We start from the raw sequence: 24,926 nt of genomic DNA on the forward strand, positions 1-24,926 counted from the left end.
AGCCAAAAATGAAAAAGATAAGGCTTTAATCACTTGTTGCTATGGTATAAATAAGAGGCTAAAACCAGAGAAATCGGTCACTTCCCCTCCCTGACAACTTGAACCCCCTGCCATTGTCTTGCCTGGAATGTTGAGTCGTGGAGGACCAGGAGAAGCAGCAGAGACTTGGGGATTATTCCATAGTTTTATGGACCCTGGGGTTGGAGAATGGTGAGAGAGAAGGACTAAATGGAAAAGCAGTGGCTATTGGTCCAGAATGGGAGAGATATTTCAAGGTTTCCCCTTTCTTCCCACAAAAGGAAGTCTCCATCCTGTAAAGGTCTTCTGCATAAGGCTTCAGATCAAGAGACCAAACTAGGAATGAAGATACCAGGTCTAGGGAGCTTAAATCCTTGACTGCAACTGCCTCTAGAGACTGCAGTGTGCTGGCCGAGCACCAAGTCTTGCTGAAGGGAGAAGGCAGCTTTCCCCTTTGTTATTGCTTAACAATCACACATTTAAATTTAACCAGGAGCTGGACTCCTGTCCATAGTAATAACAGTAAAAATAACATATACTTATGTGTAGATCATTATATTCAAAATATTATTCTAAGACTTTATATTAACTCCTTTTAGTCCTATTTACAAATCTAAAAATGTGTTATTATTAATTCACCATTATTAATGAGGAAACTGAGAAACTTGCTGTAAAAAAAGTTACTTGCTCAAGTTCACAAGCTGGTAAATGGAGAAGTTTCAAAGATCACACTTGATACTTCAATATAAGGTTTGTTCTAATAGTAAGCACTCAACAGATGTATTTAAATAAATTAAAACTTTAATATTGAAAGAAAGCAATTAAAAAAATCAGTCTGCCCTCAGTGAATTATATTTCTTCGAATCGAATCAATTTTCCAAAAGTACACTGCAGAAAGACAAATATAGAAAATGTATATGATAAATCTGGAAAAGTGAATTAACAATTTTATAATTTTTATAATTTTTTTTTGGTGAAGTGGTTGCTTCACTATCAAATTTAAAATGTACGAAGTTCAGGCCCTAGGACTCTATACAAATCATCAGATTTCACAAATGGAAACATTACTAAATCTCTGTCAAACTACTTTTCACCCTTATATCAGTAGATTAAATAAACGTGATTTTGTTCAGGAGTCATATATTACAGCCATGAGATAATTTTGCTTATTTTAATTTATGCTAATTAGGAAAACTATAGTTTAAAAAACTTTAAGTTACTACCCAGTGTCACAGCTATAGGGACCTAAGAAGCCTGGACTGAAACCACTGTCTTTCATTTTTCTATGTCCATTTATTTGCATAACTTGAAGTTAGCTTCATGTAGAAATACTCAACATTTCTTTATTCCTGATATAAGTTCTATTGCTTTTCCATTAAATGTTGGGGATTTAACACATTCAAATTTGGATAATATAGGTTTTTAATAGTCTCTGGATAGGGGAAAACATTAAGCTCTATATTTGGATATGCTATTTGAGCAAGAACTTATCTGAAACAAAAAAAAAGGAGTTTTCAAGATAAGATGGGGTATTTTAAAAGAATAATGATTTCAATACTTGATATCTAGGAAAGATAATTCTTGGCTTTAGTTTGTGTCTTGGGCAACACTCTATTTTAAAAATATATTTTGTATTGTGGAAATTAGTGTCATTTTTGAACATTTGATGATATTAACTGAACTCAGTTTTAAGCCAAGAACACAAAATAACCTTTTAACTGAAGCTTAGAGCGGTCATACAGAGACTTTGAATAACTTCAATTTGTCTTTGAACACAACCTTTGCAGAATGAACACAAGAATGCTCCCAGGCTCCCTTTCTATCTCTTTATCATGGATGAATGACTTAAAGATCACATCATCACAAGCCTCAGAAGCAGCCTTTAACTGAATGGTGGAAAAAAACACTAAAACTTGCCTGCTCAATTTTTATATGAAGTATGAGGAACTTTCATTGATTTCTGAGAATAAATGCATTATTTAGAAGTAAATTTTACCAAAAAAGTGCTTGTGAGATGGAGCAGATTCAAATAGGCCACATGGGACTCTTCTTCTTATATCTATGAAAATGTAACCAGGCTTTTCTTTTTATTTTTAGATTTTAGTCAACTAACATTACTATGTAATGAATAGAAATACCATTATTGAAACATGTTCATAAGTTATATCCAATTAAGCTATAAATAATAGAATCAATATTTCTTGCCTATAAATATTAAGTTTTATCTAAGTGAAATTTTTAAACTGTAAGTATATATTCTTGTCCATTATAATATTCATCACGGCAGTGATTCTGATGCTTTTTATTTGTGGATTTGTTTGGCTGTTTTATTTGCTCACATTTATGAGTCTGGCATTTAAACTGGACTTGGAAAAGAGTAGGTGTTTAGGTCTTATTTATTGAATCAATGAAATAGAAAATAAAATATAAAATTAGTTTTATTTAATCCACAGGATAAAATTTTTGAAAAATATTGATTAGATGTATGCCCAGGCACGGTGGCTCACGCCTGTAATCCCAGCCTTTTGGGAGGCTGAGGCTGGTAGAACACTTGAGGCCAGGGGTTTGAGACCAGCCTGACCAACATGACAAAACCCCGTCTCTATGGGCGTGGTGGTGCACAACTGTAGTAGGAGTTACTCTGGAGGCTGAGGAAGGAGAATCACTTGAATCTGGGAGGCAGAGGTTGCAAGGAGCCGAGATCAAGCCACTAAACTTCAGCCTGTGTGACAGAGCAAGACTCTGTCTCAAAAATTGTAAAAAAAATTAAAAATTAAAAAAAATTTAAGTACACCCTTAACCTTTTAATTTTTATTCTAGAAAACAGTAAAATTTGTCACTTTGCTAGGTTCTCGTAGAAGCGCAACATGAGTATTCAACTTAAGGTCAGAATCAAAATACAAGTACTTATTTTTCCTCTGTATTAATGTTTTAATGTATTTTCTAGTTAAAAATACATCAAAGTAAATCAAATTAAAATGAAACTAACACATAATATTCAACTTAAATTTTTAGCAACAAAGTTAAAAGATAAAAATATGTGGGAGATCCCATCTTTTTAAAACTGTGGATAGAGAAACTGAAGTTATCAGGAAGTATTGCATTTTAAAATACAAAAGTTTAGTGATATTTTGAATATTGCTTGCCAATAACGCATTATAGTTTTAATTTTCTTCTTCCTGTATGTACTTTGCTTTAAAGAATAAACTGTTCTAATATGTCTACTGCAGCACTGTGCTGTTATTTGTATCAATTTAAATTTGTTTTCATTTAATAAATTTATTTTTATTTAATTTTTTTGAGACAGTGTCTCGCTCTGTCACCCAGGCTGGAGTGCAGTGGTGTGATATCGGCTTACTGCAACCTCTGCCTCCTGGGTTCAAGCGATTCTCCTGCCTCAGCCTCCCGAGTAGATGGGATTACAGGTGCCCACCACCACAACTGGCTAATTTTAGTATTTTTGGTAGAGACAGAGTTTCACCATGTTTGTCAGGCTGGGCTCGAACTCCTGACCTCAGGTGATCCACCGCCCTTGGCCTCCCAAAGTGCTGGGATTACAGGCTTGAGCCACGGCGCCTGGCCTATAAATCTATTTATATATGCAGAATGTTTTTTATTGTGGTGAAGATAATTGATTGCATAGGATGTAGCAGTTTTGTAGTAGCTGAAGAGTTAGGAAACAAAACATTTTAAATTATCTTGGGTTATATTTTCAAGTATAATAAGTATCAAGAAATCTAAACATATGCCTCAAAGCAAATGATTAGAAAAAGTTATCCACTTTCTACAGAATGATATGGTTCATTAATAAACACTTGGATAGTTTTCTCAGAAGGAAACTGAGTATAAAAATCTCTGGTCATATGAAACTATCGATCCCAAACTGCCAAAATCTGAACTTCTGAATTTTCTAATGATTTATTGTTGTCTTTGTTAAGCTAACTTGACACCCACTTTACCATACTTCCTTCTATTAAAAAGATACACTTCTAAAATAATTTTTTGTTTAGGAAACATAATTGTATCCATTTACAACTCCATTAAAGCTTATGATGAAAAAAAGTTGTCATATTCTGTGTTTTTATTGTTTTTAGACTTTTCTAAATTCATTACTTGGATAAAAAACAAGCACTCATTTATATCATTTGAATCCTTTGTTTTCAAAGGGCTTGTATTAACCTTCGACATCCATGCATAATTAATAAGTATTTTTTTCTTGTCCTCGTTAAGGTAAACTCCTGGCTCACTTTTTAGAAAAATGTATTATTTTACTTTTATTATTAAGGTACAATATTTGAAGAAATATATGTGGGTTCATGTTTTGCATGTACATGCATACATATATTTATGCATGTACATTAATATAAATGATTACATAGACATTTATTTATGAAGAAGTAAATCACTGATTTCCACACCAACCAGAATAACACATTTGAAAGTCTGTCTCTTATATCACACAAAAGTAATCTTATAGAATTATAATTCTACAGTTGCTAAAATTTAATTCCCTATCCATTTTACTTAAAATTCAACAATAAATATTTTCAACATCATTATATAATATTATAAATATTCTATTTTCTTTAAGAATATGCAATAGCTTATTTAGAAAACTGCATTTTTAATGTGCTTCTATTTATTCAACATTATATCTACAACTAAAACAATTACATTTCAAATTTTTGCATTTTTCAACTTTTATTATAAGATATGCTCTCTAGAAAAGATTGTTTTATTTTCATTGTGATATTTAGTAAGTGCATAGTTTAACACATTTTAACAACTTGAAGACAAAGAAGATAATAAATATAATAAATGCATGGTTTTCAATAGGCATATATTATATTTACTATATATACTTTTTAAGATTACACGTGCTCATCAGGCATATGCAAGTGAAAATATATGTGTATATCTTATTTATTATATTTTTATATATTGTATATGCATATATTAATCTTATACCAAAACCGAAAATGCCTCCATTTTAAATGATTATATCATAATTTCAATATAGCATATTTCATATGACAGAAATAATGAGTACCACTGCAGTCAACTGAGACATTAACAACCATTTAAATAAGAAAAAGATACTTGGATATTTTAAAGTTGCCTTTAATAAATAATTTTGGGCTGATAAAGTAATATAAACAATTGTTACAAATGTGAATAGTATCAAAATTATTACAATACAAAATACTAAATTATATAGGATGCAGTCAAAGCTGTGCTTTAAGGTAAATTTGCCATCCCTTTCTGTCTCTTGATAAAACTTATTTATAGTTTATTTATTTTCTCGCAACAACTCTCATTACATTTATACAATATAAATTTTATTCCCTCGTTATTGTTTTAATGGATCATATTTCTCCTTTCTTATACTCTACTATTTATTATTTTTAAATTTGTAAAGGAAAGACAGTGCCTTACTCATTCGATTATTTTTGGAATTTAATTAACAAGGAAAATCCCTGGAATGACTATAGCAATTCTTGGAAAATGTTAAGCTGTTAATAAAGATCTGCTATCATCAATCTTGAGGAAAATAAGAGTTACAAACTATATTTATACAAACTATATTTATAAATACAAACTATATTTAGCTACTTACAATGCTGATTGTGTCCTTAATAGCTTATGTCAATTGTTTCACATGTATACTCTGTAATCTTATCTATATCCTCCTGTAATTATGAATGTTTTGCCTTCATGAATTACAACACATTTAACTTAATGCAGAACTAAATAACTATCTTAAATGTTTAGCATCACAACTCTGTAGATTATATACTATTGAGTTTATAATATGATTATATATGCTTACTTATTTTAGGGAACCATCTGGGCTTAATCCCGTGTAAGTAACAGGATTTTTCTGTTCATATGTTTTTAGTGTTTCAAAATTTATATTTGTATTCACAATCACTGAGGTTCTGTTTTGAAGTTAGCCTCTTGTGAGAATCATGTCTTTTATAGAGAAAAATTTTTGTTCAAACCAGATCTTTTTTACAGAATAAGGTAGGTCATGATGACGACAATGACTATATGTACTTATCGTGTTGCTCTGATCTGTTACTCAGAATCGGTAATTATGTGTAATTTAGTACTTAGTACTCTGACATACACCTTTGTTATTTTCTCCATATCATTTTACTTTATTTCTACTGACCCCATGATATTAGAAGAGCATCTCATATTTTTCCTAGATATTGCACATTTGAGTTTCCGCTGAAACAAATTACTACTTACATTCTTCAATGGAGATAAATTTTACTGCAAATAATTGCAATTCTTCTTTATCTTATCCAAATTCTCTATATCCCAAACTTTTATTGTTGTTTGTCTTTTATATTCCTTTTTTTGCTATAGAAAGCTCAGGTATTATTCCAAATGTATGCTTCAGTGATGTATGCATAAAAAAGAGCTTGTGCATGGACATAATCTTTTTCTTGGCTAGCCAAAGAAGTAGCCAAATAGACATAGTTTGTAAAATAATCAAAATTCTATATTTCTCAGTCATATACAATAAAGTGGTGGCTACTTAGTAATTCAGATGAGCTAAACTGATGTATGCCTTTTTATCTTCTGTTCCCTGATAATAAGTACAACCTTATCTCCTAATGATATCAATCCTGTCTTATGAAGCAATCCAAATTTCACAGCCATTCCTAGACTCATTTCATGTAAACCTCTCTCTGTACTTCCTATTTCATAATGAATCTGTATAATCATGAAACGTCTTATTATGTGTATATGTAAAGGGTAGTTTTAATTTGATTGTATCAGTGGTAAGGCATTCCCTCTTAGAACCATCTCATTATCTTATTTTATGAATGATACCCAGTCAATTATTTATCTTTGAGAAGTTTTTTAGAAAAAAAAATCAGTCCCTTTTAGAGGTGGAGCTATGTAGCCACCTATTTAAGTCTCCTTAAATAACATTTTTATTTTTAATTTACAACTTTCCATATATTTTGATTGTTCTCTATTTTCTGCACATTGACAGTGTACAATACACACATAGCACTATTAGGAAAAAACAAATGTGTAACATCTACACTTATTCATATAGCAATGTATTATAAATACTGTGCATTACAAAATATTTGAAGTTGTAAGTATTTCATGATATTAACTTTTTACTACTAATTAATGGTGAGCCTCATAGCCTTTCTGAATGTACAGTTTAATAGTTTGAAGAAAGCTACAATTAATTCTTATTATAAAAAAACCTGAGTTCATGAAAAAATATCAATTATATCATGTGTATTTTTATGAATATGTTGAAATAAGAGGAACGAGAAGCAGTAAAGATTTTCATCAGGACTTTTATCTTTCAAATAAAAGGCATTATTTGAGTTATAGACAAGAAAAACAAAATTTTAAAATATACACTTACATGATTTTATGAACATTTTAAAATAAAAATTGCAACAGAAAGATTCCGAACACATTCATTGTGATAATAGTCTACTAAAAATTAATTCATAAAATTTAACTTCTCTTAATGTGATTGTGTTTTTAATGGTAGGTAGAACATGCCAACCAACATTGTCATATAAGTGTATTTGAAAGCTCGATTTTCTGCACAGTGACAATGTAGTCATTCAACAATATTTTGGAGAAGTACAAAGGGTACATCAATTCTTTTTTCTCTTGGGAAGTTCAGTTCACATACTCTCTTATATTAGCAGGGAAACCTCCTGGATAAGAGAGATTCAAAATGTTTGTTGGTTATTATTGCTTTGTTTTCTTAAATAAAAACTTGCTGTGATCCTTTGATTAAGTAATGTTTCCATTCAAAGGAAAGCAAAATGGTGTCAGGGTGAGAAGAAGATTAAAAATGGAAACCTCAAGACAGCTTTCTCCAGTGCTCTTGTAGAAATAAAGGTTTTCCAACATATTTTGTCTGTTTATTGATTATCATTTCATCTGGAGCTTGTGTCCAGTTGATTTGTTCCAAAAATTTTCTCCACGTTTTCTTTGCATTGCTTGTTTTTGGACTTGTCTTCTATATTTACCTGCAGAGTTTTCTGCTAGTTTATCTTTGCAACTCTTTGAGATGTTTCTTATGTCCTGGGTTTTCCTGCATTTGGCTTTACTCTGCCTACTAAAATAGTGAATTCCCTGGGAAGACTTATTTTTGTGTGTGTTCACTGAACCACATATGTACTTTTTCTGTGTCTAGAGAGAAATAATAGCAGTTTAATATTTGCTGAGCATCATAAGGCAGACATCCTTTTTCACTCTTCTTACAACATTTAAAATGACAGCTGGTATCGAATGTGACATAAAAGATTCTCTTTGTAGAGTTATATATTGGTAAAAATTACCTTGTTAGAAGTCAAAGGGTGCTCACAGATTCCTATTTATATACTGTTTCGATTCCCAATCAATTTCCACAGCCATTATTTCATTTCCTCATCATAGTAACTATGTTAAGTTGGTGAAGTTAGGTGTGATGACATTATGTATGTTTTACAGACGAGAAAATCAAGTCAGGGAACAATAAAAAAAAATCTGCTGAGAGTCTGAACAAGGTAATGCCAAAGTTTACCTTACGATATATGTGTCTACTTTCTAAGAATACTGGTATGGTTTTAGGCCCCTTTACAAACTTCATAGTAATAACCAATAAAAGTTTGAACAGTATTTGAAAATGTATATGATTTAAATTTTATTTAGAAGGTAGTTGTGAGCTACTCTATTTGAAATAAATTTCTTCCTTTAAAAACATATAGAAGCAGAAATAATAAAAGCAATATTAAAGAAGGATGTAAATTTTATGCCCAGTTTCCCAGCTATTCGTGTAAAACAACCACCAAATATATCACTGAATCTACAAGTTTTCCATCTATTTGTGCAAAACAATCAACTGCCAGATTTATCACTGAATATAATTGATGATAAACTGAATGATTATCAGGGTCATAAGTGAAAGTTTTAATAAATTATTTTGCACTGGTTTCTCTTTTATATTTCCAAAAAAATTGAAGTTTCTTTTTGTTGTTCTTTTGAACAACATAAAGTATTTCAACTGAAACACAAGTTTTTTCAAGTGGTGAAGACAGGAATGCTCTATTCTGGTCAACTTTTATGTACCCAAATACATTTCTGAAATATACTACTACCACCTTAATTATAGAAAGACAAAATACTTTGAATTTGAATATTTATTACTTTTTTTCTACTAACACAATTTGCAATTAAAAATAATAATTATATATTGACACTCCCAATTACAATGCATAGTACAGAGAAAATGCTAATAGATGTTCATGAGTGAACACAAATTGAGGATGGACAAGAATCAAAACAGTCAGTAGCATATATGCTTTGTAGATGTGGTAGACTAAATTCATGTTCACAAATGTTCAGTACCCTGTCTGTGCTAAAAGAATGTACTTCTGCCCTTTAAGCTAGCTTTTAGATAAATGACTTGATTTGGCTCAGTTAAGGTGTGCAGAACCGTCATTACTTGATTTTACACCAAAGTTTTGAGATTCTGATTATAGTTCACCATTGTATCTTTTCTTTACTTTTGTGATCATGAAAACAAATGTAGCGATGGAATCACTATCATCCTCGGTGGCTGAATGACAAAGATAAGCCTCCTCATCAAACTGTGATGGACATGTAACATAAGCAAAAAATACATTTGGTTGTGTTAACAGATACTATGTTTTTTCAATTTGCTACAACATTATCCAGCCTGTAATGAGAGAAACATGAAAAAATCAAAAGTTGCTTGAGGAAAATCTGGTGAAGGGGTATCTGGACACTAAGATATGGCTACTGAGAATTAATGCAGAGTGCCTATTTTTATTAATTAAATGTTTAAAATAGTAATAATATATATTCTTGTACCACTTAAATGATTTAATTTTAGTAACCAAATATGAGCTAAAATGTTTTTATTTACACATAATTGATTGTGGCCACCGAAATATATTTTTTCTCATCATTGTATAATTTATTAAATCATGATTACTCTGAAGCTGTAATTTCAGAATTATTATCTCCAGAATAGAAAGAAGATTCTATATCACAGTTTCCAAAGAAAATACATTTCTCATTAATCTGTTATTGAGGCTTCATCTGAAAGGTTTTTTTATATTTGTTTTGATTCTGGCACTAAGTTCACAGAATCTTGACAATCTTCCTCTTGTCTATTGTTCCTTAGATCCTTGTTTCAGCTACTAGAGCTTAAGATGTGCAGAGAATTTACTATCCCAAATCTGCGATTAGCAGTGGCAGAACTGCCATAATAAAATCTCCAATTAGGTTCATAAAAATTGAGTTTTGTTTTGATGCCATGATGTTTAGTCTATAAAATTTAATTAATTATATACAAATGCGTGTTCCATCTGTGACTGAAATATATAGCCAGGTAGCACACACCCATACCACCTCCCAAGCCTCCTACTCCCCGCACACACACCTCACCTCTACACAAAATCTTCTCAAAACTGACCAGCCCTATGAAGTATTTCAGATGTGTCTTCTCAGAAATCATTTTGTCTGTATATAGAACAGGTAACTTTAAAATATGAGAGAAATCAAGATAACCAACACGCAAAAATACAACTCTGCTTACAATATAGACTATAATGCAGCACAAACCCAGTATATTTAATTTCACATAAAAAAACAGTATTTCAAAGATATAAGTGTAACAAGCACTCTATCGTTAATATCTGAGGAATTACCTGGGAGCCTGCAGAGACACATGCAGAGTAGCCAGGCATTTCCTGTTGTTGTCAAGGTAACAAGTTATCTTGAATTCCTACTAACAGACTCCTTCTAGATTATACCACAAATAGTAAACCTGCTGCCACCCACAACTAATGTGAATGTCTTGATGTTATGCACAGGAGGGCTAATCGATATAATAGTTCTCTTGAGGTAGAACTAATTATTAGATAACTCAGTAAGGTTGTGTAATTTCAGTAAATGGCTGTGGTCTTAAGGGAAGTTACAGGTTCACAGTAGAAATTAAGTAAAAGTCAGTAAGTCATGGAATAAAAATAAAAAAGGAGATAAAAGAGGATAAATTACATTCTATTTAATAAGTTTTACTTAATAATATTAAAACTTGAAATAAGGCTTTCTTCTATTTCATTTTATTTGCATATTTATCTCAAATTATTTGAATTGAAAAATTTGTAGAGTTAATGATCTTCAGAGGTCGTATAAAATATTTCATTGGAAAGATGAGGAAACTGAAACTCAGGATGTTAAAATTGAATAGGTCACCAATCTATTTTTAAAGGGTCAAATTCTAAAGCCTTAGCTTTTAATATGTCCTACTCAAATGTTCTTTCACATATGCAAAACCCATTTCAGTTACTCTGGAAACTGACAATAAGAAAGAAAAGATATTTTCACAGATGAAGAGAAAGTTTGCACAAAAACATTGGTGTTTACATGATAAAATGCAACTGAAGGAATAAGATAAATAAAATTATCATTCCATCCTAAATATAACCTCATTGTCATGGGTCAGTTAAAAACAGTCTACTTTTTTACCCAAAAATACTACCAATTATCCTATTTTTTTAGGTATTTTAGAAAATAATCTAATCTCCTCCTTAAATTTATTTATTCTATAAAAAATAAATGTGCATTGCTGCTAACTTGAGAGTGCTTTGTACTGAGTGAATCTATGCATCTCAAAAGTAATGATGATTTTGATGTTCTTGTATAAAAAGAATCATGCAGTATAATGGTTTCATATCTTTTCAAGATTTAAAAATCTCATGAAAATTTGATATTAGAATTTTATAGGATCAAAGACATTAGATTTTGTAGGTGAGATAAAGAGAAAGATGGAGAAAACTAACATATATTGAATAACTTCTATATACCAGATACAATGCTAGTCATTTTACATCATGTTGATATTTAACAGTCACAATTAATAAAAGTTACAAAACAATGTGTGAATCAATAAATATTGAGAAAAGCATTCCAATAGTTAAGATTGAGTAACATTTACCTTGTATAGAAGTATCCTACTTTGAACTAGGAATTTGAATCTTTTCAAGGAAAAAAATAATTTATTAACAACATCAATTAAAGGGTTATTTCAAGTAACCACTCATACTACTTAAAACATTTTTAATATTGTTATGCCATATTGAAAGGCATTATGTAATATGAAATGTAGGTCTTAGTAAACATGAAGAAGAGGTTATGTACAAATAAAAGTTGAGTGACAGATAACAAGATTACACAAAGCTGTAAGTTGTACAAAGCTATTTCTAGGAAACAAATACAAAGAGAAGTGGCAAAAAAGAAATGAGCATATTAGATATACCTACAGGAGAATGAGCATATTGGAAAATAGCTTTCAAAAATAATTGCTTTGCTCATATTCAGCAAAATGAAGCCTGAGATCAAAAGTAAGTAAAAGCAATAAGACATGGCTGATTTTACTTTTTCTTTTAGGATTGCAAAAAAGCAAGTATCTTAAGGAATATACATCTAGTATCTATAAACTTTATACCTGTACCCTTCTCACTGGGCAGTCAGGATGTGAGGAGGTGTGACCCACTGGCCAGGAGGTCTACTTCTAATTTTGAATATTAAAAATTTTACCCTCACAAAGATTGCTAATTCTGTTCATTCTGATGATGAATAATCTTGCTAAGTCATGTAAATCCTACCAACAGGCACATGTCTGCCTTTATTATTTTTCCTATGGTTGCTAAATTGATTTTTTTTTTCGTAATTACAAAAGAAGCTGTTTCTTTTTATCAATTTCCTTTGGTGCTTTATTACTTCTTAGTTCACCAGTTAACTTTTATTCTTAACATTTTCAGCAAATTTTAGATGTAGGGATCATGAAGTGACAGAGTAATTAGGAAAATAATGAGACGGTTTCATTATCCAAACAAGGGAATAAGTTGGTTGTATTTTATCTCCCACTTAGCTCTGTAGAGATCCTTCTAGTTTCTGCATTGTTCAGTCGATATCCAATTTAGTCTCAGGATAACTCCTTGTTTGTAATAACCTCCTAATAGGAGAGAATGTTTGAATTACCATAGATAAATCAGTGAATTTGGTGATAGAGGGAAAACAGAAACAGAATCTCTACTCTTATTCCATGTTAGTATAGACTATCCATGTCAGGCAACATATTAGCATGATATTGTTGCTTATATCTTGTGAAATTTATTCTTCATGGAAGAAGATGAGGAAGTCGTATCTTCAGCATTTGTATAATGAATTCCTGTAATATAGGGTGAGAAGAGCTTGAAAAGACCTCTTCTTATCCTAGATTAGAATGAGAAGAGCTTCTCACTATTTAACAATTGCAGCTTAGCATCAGCAGCAGAGTATATTATAGTTATTAATATTAAAGTAAAGATTTCCTGATCCCTAAATTGTGCTTACATACCCTGTGCATGGACAAGGACAGGTAATTGTTATGGGCCGTTGGCTAAAAGAAAGATGTCAGTAGCTGCTGATTGTAACATAGGCAGAAGTTTGGATTCTCTAAGTAGTGCTTACAATTTAAATTAAATATTGGTAATAAGACTCTTGGAGTAATTTTGAAGATAGGTCCACAAATTTTTTGATATCATTTCCCTCAAGAGGTGAACTTTAATTCTCTTTTGCGTGCCATCTAAACTTAGTTACTTGCGTCTAGCGAACAGAATATGTAAAAGTATAGGATGTCATTTCCAACATTAGGTTGCCTAAGACTTCAATATTCCTCTTGGATCTCTCTCTCTCTCTCCCCCTCCCTCTCTCCCTCTGTCATCATTCTGAGAGAAGCCAGTTGCAGTGTTGTGAGGGCACTCAGATAGCCTACACAAGGCCCACATGTCAAGGAACTAAAGTCTGCAGCCAACAGCCAGCAAATGTGTGAGTTAATTCACATGCAGATGTCCTGAAGCTTGCCAAGAACCATGTAAGTGAACTTAGGAAGGCATCCTCCCTAATTTGAGGTTTGAGATAACTGCATCCCTGTTTCACAGCTTGACTATAATCTTATTAGAGACCCTGCTCTGGAATCATGCAGCTAAGATGCTCTTAGATCTCTCATAGAAACTGGAACAATAAATATTTATCATTTTAAGGAGGAAATTTGGACTAACTTGTTTAGCAGCAACAGATCACTAATGCAACTTCCAAAATATTCAAGACAAATGAAGTAAGGATCTCTTTTCTAAATATCATAATTTTCTAATTCTAGATTTAGTATGGTTTAAATGGGATATACTGGCTAGGCTTGAAGTTTTCTGAAAACTAGACTAAAAATAAGATTATAACAACAAAAAAGCTCTTAGTTCTCTTCTCACATATGACATAGATTTAGCTCCTCATCCAATTTAATTTAATGAAAGTAAAGCAATATACTTGGATGTTATACATAATTTTATATACCTATATATTTAAAATTCACTTACATGTTCTCTGATCTTTTAATCACAACAGCAATCAAGATTTTATTCTAACATAAACATGATTCTCTGTAGCTTTCATATCCTTTATTCCAACATCAATTTTTTGTCTATATCTGATGTCTTTAAAAGAGTTCTATGAAACACTTAAATAATTATTCCCTCTGCAGTTTTTACTTTTCACTAAACAAATATGGATGTCAGATAGAATACTGATTTAAAATAAATTATACTATTTTATTTTATTCTAGTAAAATGACTAATTTATTTCTCTTAGGAAATGAATGAGAAGAAAAAAATAATATAACGAAATTAGTGATGCGGAGTTTTGGGTGATATTTATAATGTATTTATTGATATTTAACAGGGATTATTCAAGAGAAAAAAACACAAATACTATCCTAAGTCATGTTTCAAAATAGGGCATTTAAAGAAGAAACAAAACAAAAAAGAACCAAGAAAACCCTCCTTTAAGCTGTATGTATACAGTTGTGTGCAGGGATACTTATTATGCAGAGCAGACAAAACAGGCATGCAATTTGCTTGTCTCAAGATAGATTTGAAAATGGAGAGTTCCATTAAAATGAAAGAACAATGTTTTTGCAGCCAGGGTCCTTGAAGCATGGTGGGTGTTGATTTTCTGTTTGCAAGTCTTTTTTTCATGTGTTCTTGTGCGTCTGTGGTTTCTTCCCTCTTTTATGATTTGTCAGTGGTGCTGAATGCTGATGAGACAATACTTGGTATAAATATCCTAAGGCAATCATTTTCAGATGATAAATTTAGGATTTGAAAACTTAAGCTTTACTTTTATGGGTACAATTTGGTTCAGGTTGCCTAATTACATTTGGTTGCCCTGTGATTCCAAGAATAGCTAGGGAAGAAACAACTATGATATGCCAAATTTAATGGGTATACAGGAAAAAATCATAAAAAGGGGACAGAGGAAAAATTTAGAAACATTTCAGGTAATTTTTGTAAAATTTTCATAAACAATAACAATGTTATATTTTGTTTAACATAAAAGTTTCAATGAAAGAAAGAATATTGTTCAACATTGATTAGAGTGAATCATACTAGAAAATGAACAATATTAGATAACAGAAGATCAGACTGAAATATCATATCGCCATTTATTAAGCATATGTCTTTGAAACACCACTATTTTTCAAATATCTTCAGCATGAAAATGGGGTTATTGATATCTGCACTTTTTTCAGGTTTTTTTTAAAATGCCAAATTATGTGATTTATAAACCTCAAAATACTCTAACTTCAAATGACAGTGTTTACACAGATATCCAATAAGGTCATTCAGTCCAATAACATTAAATTTTAAAATTATAATTAAAGGTATATATGAACATAGTTTAAAAATTATACTTAATAAAATCACTTTTGATGACAAAAGGTGGAACTCTAACCTGTTCCTTTCTTTTCCACCCTCCCTTATTTTCGTACTTCCTAATAACATGAAATACTGTTATTTTGCCCTTTATCAACTTTAACATTATCTAGTAACATCCTGTATCATAGAGGAAGCTTTACATCTTTTCTGTTAACAATTTTTAAAACCACTTCTGTTTTTTTTTCCTTTTTTTAATGAGATTCATCACAATTGTTAATTAAATATACAATCAATGTGTATCTTGTCATATAATTGTAGTTCACTTCTGAGCTAAAGCATGTCATATATTGTTTCTTTCATTGCATATGTCTTTATTTTTTCCTAAACTTAATATTTTCCTTGCATGTATTAACTTAGTTTATAAAAGTTACATTACTATTTCAGCTGTTTCACCAGATCTGCTAAATACATGCCAATATTTTCAAAATGCTTAACTATGTAAATTATACTTCTTTTTTTTGTCTTAGAGTCCTCCCTCTTGAATTCTTATTATTTTCTGCTTAATTTGGACTCTGGCCTGATGCACTGCTAATGACATGAAACGGTCCTTTCATTTTGGGGACTTCTACTTTGTAAGCTCCTCTGTCAGAACTCTTGTTCCCTGGTTACTTGTGATACTAGTTCCTGGTCAATTCATTGTTTGGTAAGGCACAGATTGCATTAGATTCCAAGAAAGAGTGCATGGGAGATCAGTTTTCTAGTATTTTACCTTAATTTTATATATTCACCTGGTTAATAGTTGATATGGTTAATGGGTTGAATACCAGCCCCAAAAAGATATGTCTGTGCCTAACCCCCATAATCTGTAAATGTGACATTATTCAAGAAACAAGTCTTTGCATATTTAAATTACATTAAAGATTTCCAGAAGATGTCATCCAGGGTTTAATATGGTTTCCAAATATAATGACCAGTGTTCTTGTGAGAAAAAAACGTAGGGAGATTTGAGATTCAAACATAAAGGGGATAAGGTCATGTGGAGATGAAGTGTAAAGATTAGAGTCATGCAGCCTGAAGCCAAGAAACATGTGAAGCCGCCATAAACCAGAAGAGACAAGGAAGGATTCTCCCCTAAAGCCGTGGAAGGGAGCATGTCCTTCCCACCTTGCTTTTGGACTCCTGGCCTCCATAATTATGAAGAATGCATTTTTGTTGTTTAAAACAACCAAATTTGCAGCTTGGTTATGCAGCTCTAGAAACAAGTAAAGTAAAATAAAGAATTTTATGTAGAAAATGTTTTCAATCTTTCACCAACTATTGTATTTTGCATTATTTAATCTTGTTATATCAGAATTCAATACTGTGTTTGGAAAACTCAAGAAAGTATGATTTTCAACAATTTGTGTATAATATAAATTTTGTTTTGTTTCTCTTTAAAACCTTTAAGACTAACTCTCATGTCTGGAAATTGAATACTAATAACTTTGTATTACCATTATTGTACATTGAGATTGGCACTCATTGGATAACTAGAAAACTCAAATTCTTCAGTCCTAGAAAATTTTCTGAATGTTTGTTTTAATTAGAGGTATCTACTAGACATTTTCTCTTCCTTCTTTCATTCATCATTATTATTTGATTCTATAAGTCATTCCCATCTCATTGCTTCTCTCAATTTTTATTATTTTTGCCTTTTGCTTTATTTTAAATTTTAGAAAATACTGAGTTTTATTCATTGAATGTTGCATTGCTTTAATTCCTACCATTCTATTTTTAAAAAATAATTTAACTTTTATTTTAAGTTCAGGGGTACATGTGCAGGTTTGTTATATAGGTAAACTTGTATCATGGGACTTTGTTTTACAGATTATTTTATCACTGAGGTATTAAGCCTCGTACCCATTAGTTATTTTTCCTGATCCTCTCCCTCCTCCCACCCTTCACCCTCCAGCCTCTGAAAGTCCCCAGTGTATGTTGTTCCCCTCCATGTGTTCTCATCTTTAGCTCCCACTTAAGTGAGAACATGAGGTGTTTGGTTTTCTGTTCCTGTGTTAGTTTGCTAAGGATAATGGCCTCCAGCTCCATTCGTGTCCATGAAAAGGACATGATCTCATTCTTTTTTATGGCTGCATGGCATATCATAATGTTTATGTACCACATTTTCTTTATCTAGTCTATCATTGAGGGACATTTGGGTTGATTCCATGTCTTTGCTATTGTAATAGTGCTGCAGTGAACATATGCATGCATGCGTCTTTATAATAGAACAATTTATATTCATTTAGGTATATACCCAGTAATGGGATGGCCCATTCTTTTTCTATATTTTTAATTTCTTCCAATTATTTATTCTAAATAAACATTTTCTATTACATTTCTAATATATAAAACATAGTTTCTAACAATTTTTTTCTCCTATTTCCTTCTATTTCTGTTTTATCAGTCTTCTGCTTTTTAATAGTTTGTTTTGTTTTTTCTTTACTATCAGAGAAGTTCTTCATGTGTCCACTATTGGCTTTTCAATCATATTTATTTGGAATTTTAATGCTTAGGGTTTTTCAATGACTGAACTATTTTAATGAGCTATAAATGATGACTAGTCAATAGCTTATGTCATAAGTGCAACCCACATATATCAGCATAGAAGTCTTTTCTTGAGAGCAGTTCATTATCCTCCAGGAAAAAATCCTCCAAATCCTTCAACTTAAGGTCTGAGTAGGGACATTTTGAAAAATGAGCAAAAAGAGGAAGCTTGGTTATCCATTGTTCAGAGTGAAATTATTTTTCACTTAAATTTCCAGTTCTTCAAGTCTGTATCTCCCACACACACTTGTTTTCTTTACCTGAAGAAATCTAACGGAAAAGTGTTCCAGAAAATAGATGTTTATCACTAAAGGGTAGAAATTAAAGCTTAAAAGTGGAGGGAAAAGACTTAGAGGCTTAACTAATACCAGTGATGATTTTCTTATTTTCTTTCCTTTCCTAATACCTTAGTCCTATAACTTCTGAGACTGAAAGTTTCTACTAGTCAAATTGACTTATTTTTCCTTTGGGATCTGTTCTATAAAAACCAAGGATCAGTTCATTTTTTCTCTCCTTCATATTATCTTTGATAAGTGATCTCCAGCACTGTCTTCTGTCAAAGATTAAGTTGTGTCTCATTTACTTTGGAATATTCAGTGCTCAGCGCACTTTTTGAAACAGCAGATTTAGTATAATTGCATTATGAATTGTTACAATATATTTTGTAGCCCATAAGTCTTTAAGCTAGAAAAAATGGTGTAACCAAAATAAAAAAATAAAAGTTTTATTATAAATTAACTCTTGTTTCTTATTTATATTTAACAATAGACTATTCTAAGAGAAATGCATGTCAAATGAGAGCCAATGCATTTTTGATGATATTGAAGAAATAAATTTATCTAAACTCTTTTTTCTTGACATGTTTATGTTTCATAGGCTTTAATGGGATATGATTTATATAATGTTATGATATTTTAAGTGTACAGTATTAATGCTTTTTAGTATTTTTACAGAATTACATATTGATATTCATAATCTAACTTTAAAATATTTCCATCATTTCGGAGTAAATTCTATCTTGTTTGCATTCACTCCCCACAATCACCTAGGCCCTAGACATCCATTAATTTATTTTCTGTCTTTCTAAATGAGCCTTTGCCATTATCCTTAGCAAACTAATGCAGGAGCAGAAAACCAGGTACCCCATGTTCTCACTTATAAGTGAGAGCCAAATGATGAGAACACATGGATGTGTACAGGGGAACAACACACACCGGGTACATTTGGAGGGTGGAGAGTGGGGAGAGAGAGAGGATCAGGAAAAATAACTAATGGGTATTAGGCTCAATACCTGGGTGGTGAGATAATCTGTACAACAAACCCTCATGACACAGTTTACCTATGTAAAAAATCTGCACATGTAACCCTGAACTTAAAATAAAAGTTAAAAAAATGAGGGAAAAGAAGGAGCAAACCTCAAAAGTATTAAGTTAAGTAAAAGAAGTAGCTTTCAAAAAGATTGCATAATTTATAATACCGCTTATCTAAACTGCTTTACAAGGGATACACTTATCCTATTATTAAGATTGAAAATGTACAAATAGGTCTAAAATTTGGGAAATGATGGTGTGATGTATTATTACATACTGTAAGAGCAATCTCCAAATAAAGATGCTCCATGCATAATTTAAGATCTCACAGGAATTCCACCAAGTCTTAACTAAAATCGTTAAATCTACACTAAGAACCATATAAAATCTATGCAAAATGAATATAAGATAGTCTTGATTAACAATGAATGGCATGTTTTCTGATAAATTAGCAAATATTTGATTTGAAATATAAAGAATAACAGAAATGTGAAAAAGTAATAAATTCACATGTCACAAAAGGGTGACATGATGAAATTTCCTCTAGTGATTCTAGATATTATGACTGTTTCAGTATGAACAAAATTATCAATGAAAAGGTTGCATCAATTAAGTGTTTTTTGAAAAGTAATGTAGAATTAGAGATAAACCAGAATTAAAAATATACAGGTTTCAGAAAAAAAAAAAAGACTGAATTCGGTAGTTAAATCAGTCATAATTAAAGACAGAGTAAGATAAAACATCTAAGTTTTTTTTTTATGAGCAATCATAATTTAAAAGCCACAATAAAAAGACAACTCCCAGGCTACTTTCATCACAGAATCATTGCAGAGAAGGCAATAAAGTCAAGGATGTGGAATATGTCTACTTAAAAATAGCAAATAAAATATTTCATAAGTGTCATGGAATAGTGATAAAAATTCAAATTGACTCAGATAAAAGCAGAGCCTTGTGGATATAAAACTGACTGAAGTATAACAAACAAAATGTCAGCGTATTTAATGGAGTGCCACAGGGATCAGTGTGAGGGCTGATCTTATTTAGCAACTTAATTAATGATCTGGAAGATGGAGAAAACAGTATGTAAATGAAATTTGTAGCTGATATCAAATTGGAAGTTTTGCCAACACCAATTAAGATAGCAAAATTGTTTTAAAAGAGAAGTTACAGAGGTTAGAAATATAAAGAAGAAAAAGCAAATCATATGCTTAATTTATTAGAAGAGAATAACAAATAAACTTTGAAAAAAATGAGTAATACTTACCTCTAAAATACTGGAAACAAAATGAGAATGTAAGAGAATTTTAAAAACAAACTGCCAAAAAAAATTTTAAAAACTTTAACATTTCTTGAGGGTTCAAATACTCGAAAATGTGTAATCTCTTTTTTCGAATGCCAAGGTTGATAGCTCTATATTAAAGTTCAGAAAACAATATAACTAAAGTAAATTTAATAATAGAAGTAATGCTGAAGTTTTATAGGACTTACTTTTTATGACAGACACAGTAAAGTCGGGAAAAACATATTGGCAATTAATTCAGTTTAATATAGCTACTACAATATGATTTACAGCTGTATGATACATTCACTTCTATCAGTAAATGGTTTGTTGTCCACATCAGTAGAGTTGCTTTGATAAGGAATCCCTAAAATAAATTTTTCTTGAATAGATTTTTCTGGCACATAGAATTGCATGATTCAACAAGGCATCACAGTTTGGAATTTATTCCTGCAGTAGAACCAATAAACCTCATGGATTGCAGAACTGGTCGAAAACATCGGTGGAGGCAATTTTATAACTTTTCGTACAGAATGATGTAATTGGAAAAAATATCTAAAAAGTATCTACTCAAGTAGAGTCAAAATGAATGTGTGTCTATTTACAAGTAATTATTGAGTGGAAACTATGGGTCAGGCACTGTTCCAGACATTGGAAACTCAATGGAAAGAAAATGAAACAAAAAATATCCTCTGTCTTCCCAGAGTTTATATTCCAAAGGAGGGAAGCAGACACAATCCAGTAAGCAATCATTTACATATGTGAATCTGTAAGTGCTATAGGACAAAGTACATCTGTAAAATGGGGGTGGGGCTGTGGAATTCCCACCCAGCAATGGGGATGGTGGCATATTTGGGAGATGCTTGGGAAGATATCTGAGCAGAGGCCTGGAGTAAATAAGCAAATCTGCAGGTATTTGTGAAGTGGAATTTCTGCCAAGATGAGAGCCAAGGCAAGGACTCTGAGATAGACAGTGTGTGGTGTTTCCTGGTACCTGTAAGAAGGCCAGTGACATGGAGCTCACAGAATGAGGAAATTGACAGAATAAGAGGGAGAAGAGACTCTGCTAAAACTGGTGCTATTTAGACATTAGTGATAGTTCTATATTAATGTTGATAGTTAGACATTTTTCCAAGTAAAATAAAAAGCCATTGGAAGACACGAAATGGAAGGGTGAAATTGTTTTCCTTGATTGTTTTTAATGGAAGGCCTCAGCTGCTGTGTGGTGAATAATTAGAAGTAAATCACAGAAGTAAAAGTTCTAGCAGAGAGACCATTTATGAGTCAATTACAGTAATGCAGGAGTCCGAAAATAATGGAGGAGGTAAGAAGGCATCAAACCCTGGAAATGTGTTGAAAATAAAACTCAAGTAATTTACTTGTTTAATAGATGTGGAGTATAAGGAATCAAAGATGATTGCAGAAATTTATCCTGAGCAAATAAAGAACAGAGTTTATGTTTATTGAAGTGGATAATACAACAGAAGGAGCAAGTCTATTGCATATAGGAGGGTGGAAATCAGCACTTCAAATTTGGTTATAATGTACCGACTTTTAAGTCATCCAATTGGATATGCAAATGAGGAAGTAAGATATACAAATTTGGAGTCCAGGAAAAATAGGCCCTCAAGATATAAATTTGGGAGCTAAGAGTTTATAGAAAACTTTTAAAACCTTGAGCTTGACTGAGCATAGATAGATGAGAGAAGAGGTCCAAGACCCAGGACACTCCAGAGTATAGAGATTAAGAGATGAGGAAGCACCAGGAAAGGAGATTCAGATACATGAGAAAATTTGTCTCTCTGCAATGTATCATTTCATTATAGATTACGGCAAGAACACGTGCTGCTCTAGAGGCCTGGTAAAACACAAAGGAAGAAATGGTTGAACTTTGGTTTCAAGATGGAATTTTGGAAATAGAAGTGAAGGGAACAATTATAACAAACTTTTAATTGTCTTGTTTTCTATGGGGAGCAGAGAGATGAGGCTAGAGAGGTACATAGAATCAAGAGAATTTTACAACATGGTGTGACATTACAGAACATTTTATGATGAATGATTCTATGAGAGGAAGGACTTGATATCTCAGGTGAGAGAAAATATAACTTTTGGACCTGAATGTTAGTACGTGACAGGAAACAGGACTCAGTTGACAGGTGGGCAGAGGGTGGGGTATGTGGGTAAGAAATTTGTTTGTAGATGTGGGGGTGAAAGCATATGGATATTATCAGAAAGTTAAAATGTGGCAGAATGCCGGGGGCTTGAAGATGGAGGAAGTGTAAAATCTCATATAGAACAAGAATAATCTAAGGAAATGAGATATCATTGTCCCCCACACAAGACTTTATTAGAAGACACAAATTTGAGTTCCAGTCAGCATGCTTTTACTGTTTTCTACAATCTCACTTAACTGCTTTGGTGCAGTTTCAGAGAGAGTAGGATTTAACCAGGGTTGTGTGAGAAATGATAGAGGGGACTGGATATTAAGCACATATTCAGGACAGTTTGTATAATGTTGTGCCATGAACTGTAAGCAACATAAAAGAGAGGAATGATGACAAGATACAATGAAAGCTTCTGTAGCCTTAGTAAATCTTTTTCTTACTGTGCATGCACATGGCTGTGCAATAACAAACATTATATAATAAATATAAGCATTCTGAGTGCTGTTCAGAGCCAAATTATTTTTTGTAAAGCTTCATAACGATACACCATAATTTACAATACCACACATGTGCTTGCTATTAGGCAAATCTAGCTAGGTATCTGAGACATACCATTTTTATAAAACCCCACTATCCAACATTCTAGCTCAGTGGAATCTCTGCTCCAGACTCTTAGGAGTTAATTTATCACCTAAAAGGCAACCCTAAAAAGCAGATGCCTAGCATCTATGCCTATGTTGCAGATATAAAAAGAAATTTGCTGCCAATAGTTCATGAGTTACAATGGATTCCATGAAAGTGTTTGAGGGGTTGAAGATGTGTAGGTTATGTAGGAATTGTAGGGAATGTACAAACTTTGATGAAGAGGAACTTGTTGGGATCATGGGTTTTATATAATAAAATATATTTTATTTGTAAGGAATTTCTGATATCACAGCTTAAGTTCTCTGGGAAGACAACCCCAAGAGTGAGATCAGAGTGTACATCATTTATTAAGGTGCTGCCTAGTGATCAAAACTTGTGAAAATGAGGGGAAAGAAACAAGGCTGGGCAAAAGGAGGGCTCTGGCTACAAGGCAGTTCTATCAAAGGCCTTAGTTCATTCCACTGTAGCCACTAGAGCTAGATGATCCCTCTAGGCTGTTCAGAGTTGGGGAGAAGGGTAGGCCTTTTTACCCTTGCCTTGATCAGTAATTTGTGGTAGGGCCACCCTGTGAAGGAGACGTGAATCGGGCAAAGCAGCTGTCTTCTGTGTAGGAAATAACTAGAGAGGACTGATAGATGAGATCCATCTGCTAGCAGAACTTCCAGCATTTGGGGGGACAAGTCCCTAATGCAGAATAGAGATCTGAATGATGTAGTAAAGCATCCAGCACCTTTGATTTCAATGGGCAGTGCCCTAGCTCTTCTTCTGGATATCATATTTAAAAAAGTAAAAGAAGGGAAAATGAAAGAAAGAAACCTGCAATTTGTGATATTTTGTATGTAAATGGAAAAAACTACTTAGGTTGTTTCTGAATTCTTAAGAATTCTATTATTTGCATGACAAAGTATCTATCTTAACTGGTAAATTTGTTGTTGAAATACCTATTATCGTTTTATTAAAAAATTAGTTGACAACAATTAAAAATTCAACTTTAGCACCACAATATTATATTTATATACTCCCCAAAATTAGATAAATTATCTGAATATTAATTTTGGGTTTAATATTATACAACTTCATGACTCAGATTACATAGTTATATATTTTATTATATTTTACTGCATTTTTATCTGATTTATAAAAAGCTATTCATCCATTACAGCTT

At 31.9% G+C, this 24,926-nt stretch overlaps 1 long non-coding RNA gene across 2 annotated transcripts in view; it reads right to left on the minus strand.

Annotated features, from left to right (window-relative positions):
• LOC134757061 (uncharacterized) overlaps window positions 1-24,926 on the minus strand; it is a 450,478-nt gene that overhangs the window by 12,817 nt on the left and 412,735 nt on the right. Inside the window, exon 4 of one of the 2 annotated variants that reach the window (XR_010130672.1) lies at window positions 15,069-15,157. The exons of the other annotated variant lie outside the window; for it this stretch is intronic. This is a non-coding gene — a long non-coding RNA (uncharacterized lncRNA). Of the gene's footprint in view, window positions 1-15,068; window positions 15,158-24,926 lie in introns of those variants that run through there. 2 annotated transcript variants of the gene reach the window in all.

This window comes from Gorilla gorilla, chromosome 14 (assembly GCF_029281585.2).
Source record: "Gorilla gorilla gorilla isolate KB3781 chromosome 14, NHGRI_mGorGor1-v2.1_pri, whole genome shotgun sequence".
NCBI lineage: Eukaryota > Metazoa > Chordata > Mammalia > Primates > Hominidae > Gorilla > Gorilla gorilla.